This window comes from Apis cerana, linkage group LG12 (genome assembly GCF_029169275.1).
Source record: "Apis cerana isolate GH-2021 linkage group LG12, AcerK_1.0, whole genome shotgun sequence".
Classification (NCBI taxonomy): domain Eukaryota; kingdom Metazoa; phylum Arthropoda; class Insecta; order Hymenoptera; family Apidae; genus Apis; species Apis cerana.
This window is the reverse complement of record NC_083863.1, coordinates 4,188,815-4,209,563: the sequence shown is the minus strand read 5'-3', so window position 1 is coordinate 4,209,563 and position 20,749 is coordinate 4,188,815. Positions and strand designations below refer to the sequence as shown.

Below are 20,749 nucleotides of genomic sequence, written 5' to 3'. Positions count from 1 at the left end.
GAAGTTGTCGCTGGTACCGAGCAGCACCGATCAATTTATTCCTTAATTTACATTTCTTTAGAAATCTTTTTGCCCTTGTCCCTCTCCTCGTACCCCAAAGTTATTTACGACATGTCGTGATAGCATGGCCGCTACCCCGGCCAGGATTAATGTCGCGACCTTAATTCATTGCCGAAGCCACCTCGACCTCTCTTGGCCCACCATCACTTCGTTTTCGTGCTGTCCCGAGCGATAATGAGTTCCTTAACGAAATTTTAACTGCAAAGAGGATCGACGCCATTTGTTAAACGTTGATCATCTCGAAAATATTTTCGAATGCTGTTCCTTTTTTTAAAATACGATTTCCTAAAATTCTCTTCTTAATTCTCGTAATTTAACTTTTACGACAGTGGAAATTTGGTTATTAAATTCGATAGAGAGATAACATATATAAATTTGGATAAGGGAATTTTTAAATAGTAGAAGATTAATAGAGATTTTGGAGGAAAATTGGAATCTTGCAAAGTTGTATGGTTATAAAAATTAAGAATATTTTTTAATATACCAAGGAAATGCGCATATAATTTTCAATTTCTGTATTTTAACATCACCGATTCTGAATTTTCTAATATTACATACATAATAAATATAATGTTATATTTTACCAATTTTGTAACACTTCTGATAAACCATTTTTTGAATAAAAATCACTTCGAAAAATAACCAAATGCAATCGTTTATTACATAAAAGAAAAACTTCTTTATTTTTTTATAGAAAAAATAAATTTATATTTAATCCAAGATAAACTCTGCTTCCTTTCTAAAAGTTTCCCTTCCTAAAAAAAAAAAATACCGTCAAAAATAAAAAGGAATCGGTCTGAGCAGAAAAAGAGCATTAATTACAAGGATTAAACAAGAGAAATGACCTTCGTGTCATATTCATTCGGAAACAGGCTCGAAACAAGGGGTTGGGATGGCGAGAGGAGTCGACTCGCACATGGCATCGGTCTCGGCCGTTCGAACCGGTTCGAGAGTGTCTTTCCAAGGGTTGTAGAACATTCCCACTAAAATATAAAGTGGCTTTCGGGGTGGCATAGCAATGGGGTGCCTATCGCATGCATTCACCCAGGGACGCAAACGTGGGGGTGCTATTGATCGACTGGAGAGCCAGTCAACCCTCTCGGCCCTACACGAGCACGTAAACCTCGCATGTAAAATCATGCATGTACACGCACCTGCACAACCGAGCATCTGTGCCTGTAGGTCGTGCAAACGGACGCGAAAGGTGGAAGGTTTAATGTCTAACTTTCGACTTTTCCTACAGCTGGTGGGTGCCTTCCCGCGCCAACGCTTCGATACACGAAAGACAGGAAGAAGGGATTTTCGCGATGATTAGGTGAAAGCGAAGTTTGATGATGTCGGTTGACGAGGACGGGTGAAAGTCTGTGGAAATTTTATTTGATTTAATTGTTAATATGGTTATTATTATTTCTATTAATTTGTATTTTACAAATTTTTACCCACGATATAATTTAAAATGCATTTAGGATTTACGAGGACAGTATGATGTTATAATGGTATAAGATAATATTTGGTAAATTTTAGAAATCAATAAAGTTAATGTAATATTATTCTCTTGATTAATCTGAAGATCAATTTTGTGCAAATTTTTCTTTTAAATATATAATGTTAGAAAATTTAGATCTCGATAATAATTTACAATATTTTATTCATTAAGTATAAACATTTGTAAGGTATCGAATTACATGTCTCTATGTATTTATTTTTACATTTTACAAAAATGAAATTATAACACCTAATCTAAAATGAAACATTTACGTAAATGCAACGTAATTAAATTTCTTTTTATAGTACAAAGTACAAAATTATTAGATCAAGTTACTAATCATGAATATGAAGCAAGTATTCCAGAAATTACGTAAATGGTCTATCTCATGGTTCACCCAATATTTCATTAAATATTAAATCTCTTTCTCTCTCTCCCTCTCTCTCTTTTTCTTTCTCTCTTCAGCAGACCAAACATTCAATGGGTCAAACATCGATCCGCTTACGCAACACGTTCAAACTTCATCCCCAAACAAGATCTCCTCCACTCCTCCAACCAAAACTCTACATTCCAATAAATCCAACAAAACTGTTTTTCCTTTATCACAATTTGATCCCCAATTTTTTTCATGGAGTTATCTATTAGAGGAGAGACTTGTCTATATATATGTATAGGTTAGTAATATGTTGGTATTGTTTATGATAGATTGATTAAAATATAGGAAACTTTTATTGCAGTTATTTATTTCTAATTTCACGATTGCACGTTTGTTGAAAAGTTATTAAAGATAATTGAAGAATTGGCTATGTAAAAGAAAGAGAAAGCATTGAATCAAAGGATCGTACAATGAATTCTTCTCAAAATCGATTTATATCATTTTCGAATTTCGCGATTATATTTCCTCTTTCTTGAAGAAACTTAAACAAACATCGTTACGTCTCAACATCTCAAAATTATCAAGAGATTATTCTAACGTACTTCTGAAATCTCTCGTTGTCGAATGTTCATGATAAACGCTAAAAGCCAATCTTACGCACAGAAGGATTGATCATGGAGCATCTTGTTTTAAATTGGAACATCTTTTCCTCCTCCTATTCGACTCACCAATCTCTTCAAGTCTTTGTTTCCTCATCCCTTGCTAGATATCCTCTATGTAACTCGTCTCGTTTATACAAAAATGCAAAAAAAAAACCGAAAAACTTTTTTATATTATATTAAAAATGAAGAATTGGCCCTATCAACTCGATTCCCTCTTGTAAGACACCGTTGGACAAGTTCGGTTGAAAGGTCGAGGAACGAACGGTGCCGGGACGGCGAAAGGCGCTGGTGGCGAAGGAGGAGAGGGGAAGGGGAGGAGGGGGTAATGAAATTGCACTCATCGTGTGAAATTTAATATTAATCCCGGATATAATATGAGCGGACGCAGCGGTGCTCAAGCGTCGCGGAAACAAGCGTCGCTTTCGCAAAGCTCCCAAAGGATCGACGCGAGCAACATCGACGTGACACGCTCGCTGTGTTGCCTCCACGTTGGCCCTCTGTCAATCTGTAAAGCGATTATCGCGTCATTTTATCTCGCGATTACCTTCCCCGCAATTTGTCCACTCTCCCCCATTCCGTAACGTCCCGTGATAATCTGCAATGGGACGTCGATTTTTCTTACGAATCGCGCGAGATCTGTGTTGCGATGCTACTTACCTGCGCAGGTGTGCAGATATACCTGGCGAGATTCGTAATTGGATCGGATAAGATCGCACGAGACAAAAAAAAAAAGAAAAAATGAGACAGCTATCTAACGGTTACATCCAATGATAAACGTACGAGTATATTTTGTGTCTCTTCGATTCTTTTCGTGCCTGGAAATGTATTGTATTTTTTTAATCCTTTTTTTGGTAGATATTGGGATATGTTTTGAAGTTGAGAAAGGTAAAGGGACTTTTATCAGGGAGAAATTATCAGAATTTTTTCTGGGATCATATATCGAAAATTAGAAGAGCCTAGAGTTTTTCTTTTATTTATTATATTGTATATTATATTATGATATTACATTAGGAGATTTGATTAAATTTATCTCGAAAGGTTTCAGAGTGAATGTTGATTGTTCAATCTTTTTTTTTTTTTTGAAATCATTTTTCCAATTATAATTAAATCTGTCAAATCTTATTATTTTATTAAAAATTAGAGATCAATTTGCATTCAAATTTTTAAATTGCAAAATTCTAACCCAACTTTTGATCAAGCTCGTGAATTGTTGGAAACATTTTAATAATTTCAAACTTTTGGTTATATTTTTTATCTACCTTTCCACTTATTTTCTCCATTCTTTTTTTTTTTTAAATTATTTTTAACATCTCTTAGAATGAATTAGAATTATTCAATCACTTAGAAGAATATGCATTTGTTGGACTGCTTCTCCAATTTCGGCCAAGAAAGTAGTTGTTTAAATAAAAACTTATTTACTTTCACTCTAAGAATAACTTACTCAAAAAATTTAATAAGAGAAAGAAAAAGGTTTAAAAATTTTTTCAATTTGTTCAATTTCACGGGTCACTTAAGAGGTTAACAAATTTTCGATATGAAGGGTGAGATATTCGGTTGGGCACCACAACCACTCGCTCGAATGACGAGCGTCCGTTAAAATATTAATACTCGACTTTTAATGAGAATTGCTCATCTTCTCTCTTATGGAGCTCTCTGACCCTTCGCAGCTTTTATCCCTCTTCCTCGCTTGTCACGATCCAATAAATGCCGCGTAATGAATCTTCATTCGCGGATCACCTCGTTCCTTCTCCTTCTCGTGTCACACGATTTGGACGGCGCGTTCCAAAAATCAAATTTTCTCGTCCCGACCGCATTCGATTAAATTCTTAAACGGGCTTGGACAATATCTCTTCCCTGTACACTTCGAATCGATTCTTAAAAGGGAGTCACGGGAGACTGATAACCCATTGAACCCTGCTTTACGAGTTTACGGCTCATAAAATCGATCGAGTATGAGTATATCCTCGTATTAGATCGGTGTTGGTATTATTCTTGGCAGATGGGTGCAGGAGAAGGGTGCGAATTTTCTGTTTTTCCCAATGAAAACAATGGTTCCGATGAAAATCATTTTTTTTTTCAATTTCGGATATTGTTATGGATCGGTGAAATATTTTTTTATAGTGAAATTGAATTTTGAAGTATTAAGTTATTATTATTTTTAACGCACAATTTATTTTTCTTAAACAAGTTTTTAATCTCTAATGCTAGTTTATACGATTTCTATTTCCAAAGATTTGATTATTTATAAAATTTTGTAATGTGCAATTTAAAATAATTCGTTGATTTCATTAGATCGATACGAAAGATGTGATTTATTAATATTAATTATTTGCTTCTTTTAATATTGTTTGTCTACAAAATTATATATACTCTTACTTAAAAACTTTTTTTATAGTTTTAGTGTTTCAATCAATTATTTACCAAAATTATACGTTATATATTTAATTTTTTACTGTAAATTGCAGCCAACGATGATCTTTGATTTTAATAGTTTCTAATAATAATAAAAAGTATAATAAATTCCTTGCAATTAAAAATTAGACATTATGAATACTAACTGCTATATCTCAGTGATTTTAAAATATAAACTTCTATAAGTTTTGCGTATTAAATTGCATATTTCATCTTATTATAAAATAATTTATTTTTTTAAATTGATTCAACAAAAAACGAATATTTAATGCTAGAACATACACATCAATTTTTTTTCTAATTAATAATTATAAATTGTCATTCTAATTAATTCCTGACTCGTCCCAAATGACCTTTAAATTAGAACACAACTATTCACTGCTCTCTGATCTAATATACCGCTAATAAAACATCTTACCCATACATTTACCTAATCGAACAAGCCTTGTCAACATAATCCAATCTAGGTAGAGTACAAAGGCTTCAATCAACGTTCGCCATACAAAGTAATTATTATAGCTTCACCCAAAAGTTTCATTTTTCTATTAATCAGAGTTCTTATATATATATATATAGATTTTACAACTTCTTCAAAATAATGAATAAAATTATCTGGAATGGAGAAATAAAATCATGAATAGAAAATTTGATATATTATATATACGAAATGTCTTAGTTTCAAAGTTCTATCTTTATCCAAGTTCCGCTATTCTATCTATTCAAAATGCTTTTAATTTATTTGTAAAATAATCTAGTTAACTTTCTAATGCGCTAAAAAATCAATATTTTATGAGAAAACATTAAATCATTTAATTATTTTTCACAATTTTGAAACATTATTCTATAATCTAACAAATTTCTAATTGATTAACTTGTTAAATTATGTAAAGATTCTTTTTGAAAATATTTAACGTTCCTAATATTATTGAAAAACAAACAAGATTTACTTTTTTAAGTTTCACATTTTGATCATCAAATTTATTTTTGTTAACATCAACTATTTTAAAACTGTACTTATTATATTGAAAAAAGATAAACTGTCAAACTATTGAATATGAGGATAATAAAGGCCGACAAAAATAACAAGAAAGAAAAAATTATTAATTAAAGCGTTGAAGATGTATACAAAGTTACTTTTTCTTATATTGAAACATTAAACTGCTCGAATATTACATTTAATAATTTAATTTTAAAGTTATTGATTACACATTGAAAATAAAAATATTCAGTATCAATAATGCTTTCCCAAATTACAATTTCTTTCCTCGCGAGGAGGAGCTTCAAACTCAAAAAAAAACTTTCAAATCGTACAATTTTTGAGTTCCTTTAAAATCCCTAAAAGGACGTTCATTCCAACAATACATTTCCGAGCCACAATTTCCTTCCTCGATCCGAGCATACGCAATCGTATTTTCACGAGACAAGCTTAAAAATGTTCAAATCGTTTAATTTTAAAGTCAATTCCAACAAGGAATTGCGAAAGCGAAAATAAAGGAAAGACCATTCAATAACAATAAATATCGCGCTACAATCTTTTCCCTCGCTTCGACGCACGATCACCTTCCGCACGGCGAATCAAGGACCTCGATTCATCCTCGTATTCACGCTCTCTCCTCATTCATCGCCCTCGTCCCCCGCCCGTTCAAGGACTGTCGCCCGACTATGCTCACCGGTACACACGCTCCCTCTCTCTCTCTCTCTCCCTCTTCTCTTCCTCTCTCTTTCTCGCCGTTTCCCTCGTTCGATGCGCACGGCGACCGAGGCCGTGCTCTCTAGCTTAGTCCTGTGCCACCTCCTGTCCCAACCTGCCAGCCTAATCGCGACAGGACGTTTTCGCGCCTTCTGCGCCCACCGGTGGCGCCGATACGCCCCCACCACCGTGTCCTTCCACCTAGAGTTCCGGTCACCGCGAGTCCTCCAAGGATTCGCCATCGACCACTGTTCCCATTCGTATCGCTCGCGCTCATTCCGCTTCTCGTGCATCCACGGGACGAAAGAGTGGGGGAGGACGACGAGAGGCGAGCGGAACCTTTGATGTCACTCGATGCCCTTTTCAATTGGTTGTACGGACGAGCGCGGTATTTGAAATGAGCGAACTCTCCACTCGAGTTTAATCTTTTCAGTGATTTCAGTTTGTGCTTTTCTCGTTTAGGATTTTTTAGGCAAAGAGGTAGGAACATGATGGTGCACACGATGACAGAGAAGCGAATATTATGGTTACTTCTAACGTGATGTAATTGTAGATTTTTGAACGATGTATCATCGAGTACATTGTGTAAATAAAATACGAAGATATTCGTAAAGATAAATATTCTCTAAAAGAGTTTAGTTTAAATTGAGAGTTTAGTTTAGCGCATCGAATATGCGATTTGAATTTTTGTATTTCCATTTCAAAGAAAAATAGGAAAAAATAGATCTGATAAGTAGATATGATATATATTTGTTTTGATATATAAATGGAGAGGAAAGGATTGATGAGCAAATCTAACTTCTAATTTAGTTCATACTTATAAATACCTATTATTAAATCTTAGGTATTATTTTACGTTGAGATCGCTAACAAATAAAAACTACGTAAATAATTTATTAAAACATAGATTATAAAGGATTCATAATTTATTATTAACAAAACAAAAAATTCATATATTTTTCTACCAAACATCATTTCCAACGATACAATTACAAACTAATTAACCGAATAAAATCTGAATAACATCGTAAAATATTAACAAAATCGTAAACCCTGTCTGTTCTAACGCTGCACGCGATAACTTCAAATCCATTATTATCCCTGTTCAATAAAATCTCTTCAATAAAACATAAACTTAATCTCAAGCCACCAAAATCCAATATACGAAATAATTATTCCTCCAAGCAATATTACCATCCTACCCTCATCCTTCCTCTTATCCCCCTATACCAGAAACAGTTACGTCGCGGTAGCTTTTCGGACAAGCCTTCTTAAGGGACTATCAGGCCATAATGCGTTAGATTAATTAACGTAATCGTAATGAGACGATCTCATCTCGACGCACAATGTAGGCTACCCGATATCGCAAGTGTCTTGATGTCCCCCTGCGTGCACACAGAATCCTCCTACTACCTGTAATACGTGCACGCGCCGCGAGCGCACACATATCCCCACACACGTACACATACACAGGCACAAGGCGGCCGTGTATTACTGACAAGATAGGTCGAACAATGGCTTCCATTACGGCTAGAGACTGGCTGAGTTAATGGGCAAATTGTCTGCTAAGTCATTTAAAGGGCTAAACCTGGGTACGCGCAGGCCTCGCTCTAGTCTCTCTTCACGCGGTTTGCTGACAATCGATGCAATTAGATCGATGGTGCACCGCCAAAGGCCCGATAAGCTCGCGAAATTTTCGGCCAGAACATGCAGAAAGTTCGATTTAATCGCTCGACCATCTTCTCTCAATGCGAGAACGATTGGCGGCAATGGTGGACAACCGGTGATCCGATCGTCTCGGATCGAGTAAATTTGAGAAAAGTTTTGAAGTTTGAAGCTTGGTATTGGACAATCGAAAAGTTGAGCGGGGGATAATTGATTCATCGATATCGATGGTGTTAATTGTTAACTCTATAATTATACGAAAAATAATCGAAGTAATTTAATTAATATATGAGTCACTATGAGGAAAGTAATTAATTTTGGTTAACTTTCTAGAAATCGAATAATTAATATCGATAAAGTTGATATTAGAAGTTGTTTGGAAAATGTAGATAGGAGGAACATAGATATTCTTTTTAATATTTATCAATGTATAAACGTAATATAATATAAGTCTTAATTTGAAATAAATAATAAAATTAATTTAATCAATATAATTTTAATATTTGAATATTATGAAAGAAAATTTGTCGATCGAAATCATACGTTTATGCTAATGTCACATGTTTTCCACGACTGCGATTATGAATTAATTTAGAGTTTTTTTTTTTAAATAAATGTTATAATTTGTCAGTGAATGAAAAACTGCGCACAGTGAAATTTTTTTATACGAATTCCATTTTTATGAACAAAATTTTAGATGTTCGAATAAATTTTAGCTACGAATTTTTCTATTTTATTCCTGTTATCGTTTCATTATTTATACGAACGTCTTTATAATACATTTGAATATCTTTGACACATTTAGATATTAAGATTGCGTTCAAATTTACATTATCATGCATTTTAATGTCACATAAACATGAGTTTCTATAAATTAACTGGACAATTCGATTACGAACGTGCTTGTCCTACAAATTACAAATGAAAAAAAACTTCTATTCATTAATTTTGATTACGATAAGAAAAATTCTAAATACCACAATAGATAATATCATGAAAAAAATATCGATCTTCAAAGAATTGGCAGCAATACGCAAATAACAGAGGAAATAACGCGAAAACTCTTTCAATAACCTGATGCAACAAATAAAGACCTATCCTACCCTCGGCAAAGCAAGTTCAAGGACCATCGACAGCGGGGCGCAAACACAGGAGGGTAGCGGCAGGGGGTGGAAATGCGGCAAGGCAACAATATGCTACAAGTTCGTTGATCGTAACAAGGGTACTCACTCTGGCTGGCAGGACGTTTTCCTAGCAGCACCAGTTCCGAGTGATCCTCTCCGCTTATCTCCGCTTCGCGTGTTCCGCTTCCTTCGCGGCCGGTTACAGGATGCACCCACTGATCGATCGCGACACGACCACGTGGCGATCACGAGCGAGCCACCCAATGGAGAGCCAGGCGGCAGAAAAGGAGAGCGTAAACAGAAAACGACCGCACACCAGTGCCCTCTATGCACCTTTGATCGCGATTAAAAAAAGATTTTCCAGTCTATTCCAAAAAATTTATTCCAAACCCTCTGTTCAATATTCTCGATCAACTGCATGTATTAATAACATTGTTCGTTAATATCGATATATAATATTCAACAAGTAAATTTTCAAGACGTGTCAAGAATCAATCGCAAGCCTTGTCAATTATTTGGTTAAATATACGCGGAAACGGATACAACGAACACGTGACACCGCGACGCTCGCTCGCGGTTGACTGAAACGACAGGGGTAGAAACACCGAGAGCGTGCGCTCCCGCGTCCTCCAGGGACCGAATGATTCGGGCCGCGAACGTGTCCGAATGAAATTCTCGGAGGCTCGTTCTGCGAGATGAATTCTGTTCACGAAAAGTATATGCGGATATAGATTTTTCTATCAGATGGAAATATCTGACGAGATTTCAATATGAGAATGGAGATACGTGTGTATCGCTTGCGCAGCGAAGGAGAAATCGAGTCGATGCTCGCCTGCTAGCTGGCGGGCTTTTTTTCGAAAGCCGAAAGAGACGGGACAACCGCACGGTCTGAACGCCGTGGAGCGACTGCGAGCCACCGCGTAAGGAAGCCTCGGTGCCATCTAGCGGAACCCGCCTGTAAACACGACCCTTCTACCCGTACATGGAGGGGACAACGGTAGAGGGGAAGACGATCCATTTCTACGTTTCTCTCTCTCCTACTGGTTGCTCTCTGTCTTTCCTTCGCTCTTTATGCGTGTTCTATGCTACTTCGGGGGATATTTCTGCTATTGTATTCCCTAAATGCTACCGGTGAAACTTTTATGCGATTTCAGACAATGAGAAACAGATCGGAGATTGGAGCCACGGAGTCTGACGTCTCACGGCCATTGTGGGCCAACTTTCTTGTCGCGGATCGGACATCGATCGCTAATTGAGGAAAGATCGGAAATGTGTTAAGGGAAAGAGAGTGTGTTATGTGGTAAATGTAAGAATGTGGTGCAAGAACAATTAGAACTATTCTACTTTCTTAAAAATCGTTCTATTGTAACATTTTCTTTGTAATAAAATTTCTCAACGAATAATTATTATCTATTATTCGAGTTTTTTCCTTTCAAAAAAAAATTTTGTTTTTATAATTCTTCGTCCTATTTTCTTTATACTATACTTTCTTAATAAATTATTTCTCGTTTCATGAAACTTAACAATATATTTCTTTCTAAAATATCATTCTACATTTTATCTTCTTCGCAACGAAATTTTTCAATAAATAATTCTAGTGGAATATTTTATCTAACATTTTTTCATTTTGCAAAATATTTTCAATATTTCGAAATTCTATATTTTTTATTTTTTAAATAAAATTGGAAAACTCGTACATATTTTATAAATATCTAAAAAGAATTCAATTTAGTTATTATAACAAGATGGATATAAAAAAATTTCGTTTATTGAACGTTTCGAAACAGTAGACAGAATGTTTTTTAGATATTAGGTTTTGAAAACAGAATTTAATTACTCTAAAAGAATAATAATTATTAATAATTTTTAATAATTCACATTAAGATACAAAGAAAATAAAATTTCATACTCTGAATAGAAAATTTTAATCGAAAGAAAGGCAGAATTATCTCTCGATATTTGAATATTCAAAAAGATGAAATCATGAAAATTTTAATTCAGAATCTAAGGAGACGAGAATTATCTCTTTATTTAAACATTTTAAAAGAATAAAACCATGAAAATTTAACAAAAAAGGCAAAATTATCTTTTGGTATTTAAATATCTCTAAAGATTAACAGGAGATTAACAATAAGAATTCTTAGATTCTAAAAAAATTAATAATCTGAAAAGAATCGAATTATTTTTTAACATTTATTCTAAAAGAAGAAAATTATGAAAATTTCAACAATCCATAATCAAAGAAGAACGAAATTACCTTCTAATATCTATTATTATATATTCTAAAAGCATCAAATCGACATCCGTAATCTAAGAAAGAAAATTACTTTTCTGTTCCTCTTTTAGATTCCAAAATATTCCAAAGAATGGAATCGTAAAAATTTCAATAACCCACAATCCAAAGAAATCTTCCGACATTCATATTTATGCTTCAAAAATATGAAATCATGAAAATTTCCACGATCCACAATCTAAAAAAATTACCTTCTAATACCTAAAAATCTTAGAAAAAGAACAAAATCATAAAAATTCCAACGAAATGCACAGTCTGGATCAACGTTAAGTCGCCTAAAACGGTCGAAGTAGATTCATCCAGCGCGGTCCAGACAGCACTGTCGGCCGAAACCTCGTGGTCCCTCGTCTCTGGGTTCCGTGCCCCACCAACGCGAATGCGGAAAGCGTCCGCGGAAGCGCGGAAAAGCCGCAAGTGCGGGAGGCGGGGCGTGCGGCGCAAGCGCAGGTGCAAACCACACCTCCGCAAGCTCGGGGAGGGAGGAGCGAGACGCAAGAAAATCCGGAGAGTGGCTCGTGATTGGACGAACTCTGCTCACCTGCTTGGTACCGGTGCTCCGACCGTTCTTCACCCCGTTCCCCTGATCCATGCCCCTTCCCTCCACCAGAGAGACCTCTTTTCTCACCCCCCGTGGCGAGAACGAAATCTATTAATACACCTGCATGATGTTGGCAATCACCTTGCACCTCCACTGCCGATGCTGATCTTCGGCCGCGCATTCTGGTTTCTGGACCGATAAGGCGCGACGATCATTCTCGTCGTCGATTCGACAATTCGTTGCAAGTGGAGATAGGCAAAATTTTAACGGTTCGTGTTAAGAATAATATTCGATAATTTATTGTTCGAAACATGGAGTAACCGCAGTTCATTCTAGAAATGAATAGCCGAGGTTATAGCCGAAGAGATTAATGAAAGCTATAAATGTTCGAGTATTTGTTCGTTTTTTAAATAAACTTATTTGAAAATCTTAATTGATTAGTTTTTTATAACTCTGATTATAACTATGATAAGTTAAAGTTAGGCGTTTGATAATGAATTGAGAAGAGTAATTCGTTCGATTATTTGTTAATAATTGAAATTGGAAATATTTTAATAATTTATGGAAGACTATAAAAGAAATTTGAATTCGTTGTTTAATTTACTGAAAATTTTTTGAAATCTTTTTGGGATTTAGAAATTTGTATATATTGATTATCTAGATTGATGATGAATTTGCTAGAATAATTAATTGAATGATTTGTGAGAATTCTTGAAGAATAAATTTGATTTATTCTTTCGCATGTAAAAAATTTTTGAATTTTAATTATTAATAATATTATTTTAAACAATTTTCTCTCATATGTAAGAATAATCAAATTTTAGTTTTTGACTTATACTCAATTTATATTAGATTTTAGTTCGTTTTAGAAAACATTTAAAATTCATAAATATTTATAATATTTGTATTATTACATCAAAATGTACCAATTAATATACAATTATCAATCTTCGATAAATTGTTCTTTACATTTACTCGTGTATGCATTTCAAATGTTAGATTAGATAAATGTATAGCGTCTGACGCTTATAGGAAGTTTCTACTTAAGAAGAACTCTCGTAGGCGGCCGCATATTTATCTAGCTCAAATAACGAATTATTGAAAGATAATTTACAACGTGCTGTTTTTCAAGTTATTAGTACAAGTTGAACTAGGCAAAAATATGGCCGTTGAGAGATTATTGCCTATGCCAAGTAGAATATAACGAGTAACAAAAATATTACTTAAACAGTATAATAAGAAGTAATTCATCATATAAAATGAATATAAAATGAATTGCGATTTATTGAAATAGATTGCATTTATAGTGAAAAAATTGTTATATAATATTTTATTGGATGCTTTTACATACAAAATAACAAATAACGTTAATTAATTAAAATATAATTATAATATATACTTTTTAATTGATAAATTTTTTCGTATAATATCGTTTCAATAATAATAAATAATAAATTATAAAAATAAAAATACCTTTAAGTATAATTTATTCAAAAATTACGAAATTAAAAAATAATTTGAAAACTAAAATTAATCGCCATATATAAAATCTCAACGTAAAATTTTCAATTTGAAATCAATGAGGAGATTATCCATCCATTGATTGAGATTTCTTTTTAGAAACTTTTTCTCTAAATGATTTATTAGAAACAATTTCTCACACGTTGCGAAAATATTTTAATAAAATCAAGTATATGTAGCGAAGGATTCTCACGGGGAAGGCCATAAATCTAATTAAACGTTGATTAATGATTTTCATCAATAGAAGCGGTAGGACGAGCCGGTTAATAACTCAGGTCACTTTTTCCGAGAGATTCGATGATGGCCCGTTGGAAGTAGGATGTCCATGTATGAAAGTTGGCAGCAGGAGGAATTAATTACCCAGGAAGCCAGACGGGGCACTTTGATGTCCGACTGGCTTCCGGCGAGCCACGTAAGGGCCAAGGTAATCGACTTTGCTCGTTTGAGCACAAGTCGTAGCTAACCACCTACGGCACTGGATAACCTATGTGACAGACGGCCGGCTGCTTCAAAAGCGCATGCAACATCGAATAACGTTGCTATTAACTACCCTCTTGTCGCTTACCTGACTTCAGGAAATTATAAAGATCAACCTCGCGGCAAAGTGTAAAACGCTTACCAAAATACTATCGTGCCGTACCTCGCGATTCGAATTATCGTATAACCATTTGCTCGTATTATAAGGCAAAGGTTAATGTGATATGTACATCATCATGTTTCTAACATGGCTATATTCGTAATATTCGAGCGAAATAAGCATTTATTTAAAATTTATTATCATTATTGAATTAGTATATTATGAAAATTGCTATACATTATTTTGTTTAATGCATATGTCAGTGATAGAATGTAATGAGAATACAAGATTAATGTAATAATATGAATTAGAATAAAAGTGGGAACTTGGTATGATAATGTTGGAGAATAATAATGATATAACAATAGAGACGAAAAATGGATCTTCAACGATGAATTATAACACTCGACGGATTAAAAAAATGTACTTATTTCTATGTATTTATAATGTTATTTTTTTAAATATAATAAGTAAAAAAGTTTTTAAATATTTATAGAAACAATAAATAATAAAAACAAGTGAAAAAGAAGATTTTATATTGTAAATGACTTATATATAATATAATATTTTTGGTAGATATATTAAATATATTTTTTTAATGTCCCAATTTTTTAAATCTCAACTATTAATATACAAATATATAAATGTTAGTAATTCTAATTTATTTTCCTATTGTTGCGTTCGATTGACAATTATTATATTTTATACTGATTTATATAAAATTAATTAATTTATTAAACAACACAATGTTCTTGAGAGGAGCAAAGAGAAACACGAGTCCGTTAAATCGATATTTGGGATAAAAAAGTTATCATTTGCTGTCCAAATTTTACCTATCACCACTCATAATATTATACATATCTCGATAATAATAATCTCGTTAATATTCTTATAATATTACGTTTGTTTTATTTTTGCAAATTTTTAAATTTTTAATAACGTTATACAAATTTTATAAATTTTATTATATTTTCTAATATTTTGATACTTATGAACGAGTGTGTACTTCCCATACGTATATTTCTTTTTCATCAATTTTTTTAAAATATAAACTCACATAAATCTAAATAAAAGATATTATAATTTATATAAATCTAAATAAAGAGTACTATTAATTATGCGAGTAAAGCGCAATAATTAATGCAGCAAGCCCGTATGACATAAAGTAATTCCACGATTTCGTTTTGCAGAAAATTCTTCAAAAAAATGTGAAAGCCTGTATATCACGGGGAAAGCGCGAAAGAACGGGAAAAAATACAGTAATATATTAACTAAAAGAATGAATTTACAACGTTGGTAGGCAGTGCCGAACAATAACCCCTCTCCCCCCCTCCCATGAACCTGAAAAAGAGCAAAGGTTAGGCCACCGCTGCACTTTGGGCATAAATAATTTAAAACGTCAGAATATCACGTTCGCCTCGCTTCCTCCATCCCTCTTATCTTATAATACGAGAACATGTTTCAAAAAAAAAAAAAAAAAAGAAATGTCGCCCACCTTAAATTAAAATCTATTATGATTCTATTATGATTCTGTGTTTTTATCAAACGAAGAAAGAATTTAAATTAATTCATAAATTAATTCATATGAAAATTTATTTATATTTTATGATATTCAAAATATCGAATTTTATTAGTTGTGCATCAAATTCTTGAAAAACGTGACTTGCCAAATATTTCAAAAGAATACGAATATGATCAAATATATTCAGCTATATCGATATCATAATATTGTAAGATTGATTAATCTTGATTATTCTAAAGTAAAATTCAATTAATGCAAAGATAATACAATATTATTTATTTTACATGAAAATACAATTATATTTAGAAAGATGTGCAATGATTTTAACTTTTGTAATGAAATATCTACATCTGCGTTTAATAGAATATAAAATTATAATAGTTTAATAAATGTACCACGGAGAAGAAAATTTTTCTATTATTTGAGAAATTGTACTTTTCTGTAACATAAATAATATACATAAATAAAAACAATAAGAATATATACAATACCTTTAATCATTAATAATCATCCTCAATAAAAATCAAATACCATTAATTTATATGTATTACACGAATCTAATAAATTATAACATTTACTAATCTTGTATCAACAATACAATATATTCATATTAATAACATATTTCATTAGAAACAGTTAACAAAATTTTTATCCATAAAATTTCAGTGTAAATTTATTAAAAGTACATCGCGTGCAAGATATAAATACACGTAATCTAAGTTAAAAGATATTATTCCAAAGGAATCGATATAAAAATAATTTCCATGAAAACTAATACACGAACCATTTCTAGCCAAGTTCTTTTATTCCCCACAAGATATATCGTGTAATAAAAAAATAATCCAAAATTCCTTCGAAAATTTACATGATTCGCCACGTGCAAGCGGCACAAAAGGCCGAAGCCGCACTCGAAAACTCTCTCTCTTCCTCTCTTCCCCCGAAACCAGAAAGAGAGAGAGAGAGAGAAATCCAGGCCATGACGGGATCGGCTCGCGGGACAAAGTTAAGTCGGCGAGGCGCTAAGGGAAAGAACAATGGCTTATATAATGAGGCCGAGTGGCGTGGCGCAAAATAACACGTGGAAAACTCTCCGCCGGAAATCCGGCTTTTCCTCCGGGGACGAAATAATTACCCCGTGCAAATATTCGTAGGCACTCTCTCGCGCCCTATCCGCTCTTCAGCCGAACCCCCTCCACGCAGCTAACCCCTCCACACTATCCCCCTTCACGGAAGGTTTGGTCAAGATTTACATAAGAATAACCTGAAACAACAATCCCTCGAACAATTACCTCCGTATTTAGCCGGCCATCGCCCCTCTTTCCAGATTTGCGACCGTATTATTGTAATAAGCCGGGCCGCTCCTACAATGATATCCGTTCCTGCCCGCCCTATAGAAGGAATAATATTATTTCTTTTATCCTTGAATCGCTCACACGATTCGTATTTTCTTCCCTGGCTGGTCACCAAGATCTCACCGTTCGCGATTTAATTAATACGGCTATTGTTTTATAGAGAATTCATTGTCGTCGTTCTAGTTCATTCGCTTGTTTCGAACTCTTTGGTATCTTGTATATGATAATCTTGGAATTGATTTTCAGAGATTTTCTTTTGGATACAATTGGAATTAATAAATGAGTCGATAAATTTTTTTATATAATTGTAGAGGATTGTGTTGAGAATGTCGATAAAAATAGTGTAATGGTAACTGGTATATGAGGATATGATTAATAGATTTGAATCTTCTATGAAATTTGAAGTTTAGATTTTGTTTAGAGGAGATGGTTTCTATCGTAATGTTATTAGTTTCGTCTGATCTGACTGGAAGAATCTACTGTATGCGTATTTTGTTGAAATTGTATCATCCTACTGAATATTCTACTTACTATTTTTAATTATTAACCAATATCCTAATTTAATATATTTATTTATAATATGTTCGTATTAATAATTATTTATAATTCTGTGATTACATTTCTGTTCTTCGTACTTTCCCTTCCTTTAAATTGCATCTAATATATTCAAACAACTTATCAACCAAATAATTCAAAATAACACAAAATCGTAACATAATTTTCTATTTACACCTAACTAAAACTCCCGTTCTCCGATATTTTTATATCTCTCTTTATTCTTCCTTTCGTCGTACTTTTACTTATATAACAAAAAAAAAATATACCAAAAAGAAATCAGTATTCGAGGTACCAGAAAAGTCGAGAAAAAGTCGGAGAATATCCGAGATATCCGAGTTGTCGTAACACGCTGAAGACTAAATCGAACTAGATAGATCGGTCCAGATCTATTCGGTCAGCTTTCATCCCCTGATGCGATCCGATAGAGGTAGGATAGAGAGAAAGATAGAGGAACGGATAGAGCAAGAGAGACGAAGTCAAAGAGCGATTTCGAAGGGGGACGGTTTGTAAGATCGAGTCGAGCCATCCCACAGACACGAGAGAACGATATCGATTCTCCCGAAGCGAACAACCTGAACGAGGCCTCTACGAGCACGCTCGATTTACGAGCGATTCGACGATAACGAGGAGACGAATGGAGAAGACAACGAGATAAGATGAGATGCATGGAGAGCCGTCCTCTCCTATCCGTAGAGACTTCGTTAACGAGATTACTACAAGCCCGGCGGGGGTTTACGAGGGCTCGCCGTTTTGTAAAACTCCAACACCTGTGGTACATCGATCGCGATTCTGATTTCTGATTTTTCGAACGATTATGATGCGTCACGGAGGATTGAATGTTTTGACACAATTTTAAAATTGAAATAATAGTAAGTTTTATACGTGTGTATGTTAAATATATAGATAATGGATATATAATAATAAAGTTGACATTATTTAGATGTAAAAATTGGATAGAAATGTCTATTATGTGTGTTAAATTAGAAAGAGAACGAGACAATTATTTTTTAACGTAAATCTTTGTTTTATCGACAATTTTAGTTTGCATAATTATGTGTGTGTTTATATGATAAAAAAATGAAATCCATTAAACATGAATTCGTTACATTTCATTTTGTTGTGTATAAAAAATGTTGTAAAAATATATAGAATGCACGATTTTGCATGATATGCATAAAAACAGGACGTGTACATTTGTTTCAATATTCACAATCCAATAATGTAATTCGATCCTTAAACTGACGTTTCATAAATCACACGAAAATATAAATTAAATTAGATATTATCTCTGGAAAGTACACTTTCTTCACTTTCTGTTGTGAAGAACAATGAAAGAGAATAGGGAAGAATAAAAAGTATCCATTTTCGAATTACGTAAAAGATTCTCGAATATCAACATTTCTTCAAAATTTCTTCAATATCGAACGTATCGAAGATTCATTACACGATCGATTAAATATTCCCATTTAATCAGAAACGCATCCTTACATCGAAAGCGCGCCATTGTCCGTAATTTTTCCCGCGCCACTAGCCTACTTGCGGTGGGGTAAGTGGCTGATAGTTTCGCGAAACAAAACGAATAAAGGGGCGCCTCTTCCGCCTTCCGTCGTCCGTATCCACGCGGTTTTCAGGCTTATGAATTGCAAGGGACAAAATGTTCATCCGGTGTACGATCATCGGCCGGAAGTGAAACACCGGCAACTCGGAAGCGGTTGAATGACGCAGAATAAAGTCGAGTTCGAAAAGAACCACCCCATTCTCCCCTCGTCTCTGCTTTTTTTTTCTTTTTTTTTTTTTTCCACTTTGAGCGATATAGAACGAGGTCGATAAAAAAAGCTGTAGGAAAATACAAGTTCTCGAGCCTCCTTCTCTTTCTCTCTTCTCTCGTTTCCTCTTCTCTCTCGTTTTGTTTTCCTCGTCCAAAGACGCGAATTACCACGGATTTCGCTGAACGACCGTTTTCAGCCCAGCTTTTTTCTTTTTTCTTTTTTTTTCTCTCTCTCTTTTCTTTCCTTTTACTATAACAGCGGTTAATTTTCTAAACGAGGGTACTTTCGGAAATATAATTTGCTTATTGTTTGTCCGTTCGCGATTCAATTGCCGTCGAACAATCGTGCGGTTGCAATTAGAAGCGGGATCAACGCAGGGAGGACTCGGCCGAGGATTCTATTGAAAGAATTGGCAAGAAGTGGTATTATTTGTAAAAGTGGGTTTTTTTTTAACATTCGAAATCTGAGATGAATCTTTCGTATTTTTACCTCCAAGCTTTCTTATTATTCTTATTATTTTTGAATGAATAATTGTAATTGGTTTGGAAGAAATGTATATTTTGTCTTTCGTATAATTATAAACTTTTAAAAATTAATTTCATTAATTTTGTAACGATTCCTTTTTAATTGTAGAAATAGGAATATTCATTATAACGAAATATATTTTTCTTTAAATCAGAAAATTCTTTTTAATTTGAATAGTGGACCATCCATTATCCAAATATATTGCTTATACTTTGATATACTTTGATATTATTGTTTATGTTTTTTTCAATAATTTTTCAACGAATTAAAATAGATTTACATTTGATTTTAAAATTACTTAGCCATCTGATATCTAGTTTGATATCTAATATAAGTTCGAAACAAATACAAAAATATCGGTTGAAATTTATTCATCAGATGAAAAAAAAGAAACAAAATGATTTCGTTATTTCTTCAATTACTTGTCATTATTAAATAAATAATCGAATTTTTATATATCTTTTATCGTGTTGTTTTGACTTTTAGAATCGATCCTCTGAAATTATCCAATTTTGATAATTCCACAACAATTAAAATATTTTTATTTTCGGAAAAACCTGTTCGAAATTAATAATCTCAGGAATTTTATTTTTGAACGTACGTTCATCCAAAAACTAGA

General features: G+C 33.5%; 1 protein-coding gene across 2 annotated transcripts in view; it reads right to left on the bottom strand.

The window, feature by feature from the left end:
• Window positions 1-20,749, bottom strand: part of LOC107995538 (LIM/homeobox protein Lhx9) — a 601,193-nt gene that overhangs the window by 515,093 nt on the left and 65,351 nt on the right. Inside the window, exon 1 of one of the 2 annotated variants that reach the window (XM_062083417.1) lies at window positions 9,582-10,316. The exons of the other annotated variant lie outside the window; for it this stretch is intronic. The gene's annotated coding sequence lies outside the window, so the exon portion shown is untranslated. Of the gene's footprint in view, window positions 1-9,581; window positions 10,317-20,749 lie in introns of those variants that run through there. 2 annotated transcript variants of the gene reach the window in all.